Raw genomic sequence first — 1,541 nt, forward strand, 5'->3', positions numbered from 1 at the left:
AACAGAACCCACAACATATCCTCATATAAAACCATGGTTCTTTTCCCTTCAACTTTCTATCTTGCACTTGACGTCTCGCTTGACTTTCCTTCTTTCCTTCCTTGGTGTCCTTTTTGGCTTCGTTGCTCTCCTTCTTTCTTTGCTTTCTTACGGACTCCCAAATTCATGACAACGATACATTCCATAACTCCACTCTGAGCTACATATTTAATATATATTTACATTTCATTTCAATTGATAAAAAATATACATACATAAATAAGACATTCATAAAACCATATATTTACATATACATTATATATAGAATTGATTATGTACATAGTGTAATCACAGTCAGTTCACATAAAAGGTTTATTTGAAAATAAAAATCCTGGGAAACACAGTTTGACCGTTTTTTTTTCTCTCTCTCTCTCTCTCTCTCTCTCTCTCTCTCCTCCTCCCTCTCTTCATTCCTGCTGTGACTCTCGGAAGGACAACAGCTCCTCGCAGTCGAGAGAAACCATTCGATTTATATTATTGAATTTTTGTTTGTTTTTACACATTAGCCTCTCAAGGCCGAAACGTCGCAACGGGCACTGTTTTTTTTTTTACACTTCTTTTCAATTTTCTTTTTCTTTCTTTTAAACCTTTTTTGGTTATTTTGTTTTTGTAGAATAGATAGATTAAAAACCAAAAGAAATCATTTAATTTTAAAAAACTCAACAAATCTGATGTATGACAATGTGATGACTGGACCGTTGTCCAGCATGGCAGACGTCGCCAACAACAAAATAGGCAACAGGGGGGTGGCGGTCGACCACGCTGGTACCAGGGAGGGCGAGAGCGCTGGGGGATGGACAGTGCACCTCCCTCCTCCCGCTTCGGCGGAAGGAGGAATCCTGTTCATAAACCTAAACCGAACCCTAAACCTAACCCTCATTAGGAATTAGAACACTTTTTTTTTTTAAACAATTTTAATTGTTTTTGTTTTGTTTTATATTAATAGATAGTGATTACATATATAACAAAGGCCACTCCTATTGAATAAATAAAAGATTAAAATTCAATTATACATAACATCTACAATAAAATAGATTTGTAGATAGTGATTGCATAGGATACAAAGGCGACTCCTATCTATTAAATAAAAGATTAAAAACATTATTATACATAAATTACCTTAAAAAGGACTCTGAGATATAAAAAAAAGTATGATGGATGGTGGGTGGACTGTTGTCCGCTATGGGCGGAGACGCCAGCCCACACATCAGTGGAAGGAACGTGACGACGGGAGGTTCCAAGGACGGAAGGACCGTGCGATTCCCTTTCGCTCCAGGAGGGGGGATCAATTCCCCTAACCTGGTCCAGGAAGGGCTCAATCCCTCATTCCTAACCCTAACCTAAACCCCTAACCCGGGAGTTAACCCATTTACTAAGCCTTACCCTACTAACCCTAACCCGGGCATTGCCGCCTTCTCGGCCCTAACCTTAACCTCACCATGGGTTACCATATTTTTCATGAACCTTTCCTAACAGTGTCCAAAAAAGATTACGCTTACAAA

The sequence above is a fragment of the Leptonotus elevatus genome, chromosome 5, assembly GCF_054856555.1.
Source record: "Leptonotus elevatus isolate MCC_2025b chromosome 5, RoL_Lele_1.0, whole genome shotgun sequence".
In the NCBI taxonomy this organism is placed as follows: domain Eukaryota; kingdom Metazoa; phylum Chordata; class Actinopteri; order Syngnathiformes; family Syngnathidae; genus Leptonotus; species Leptonotus elevatus.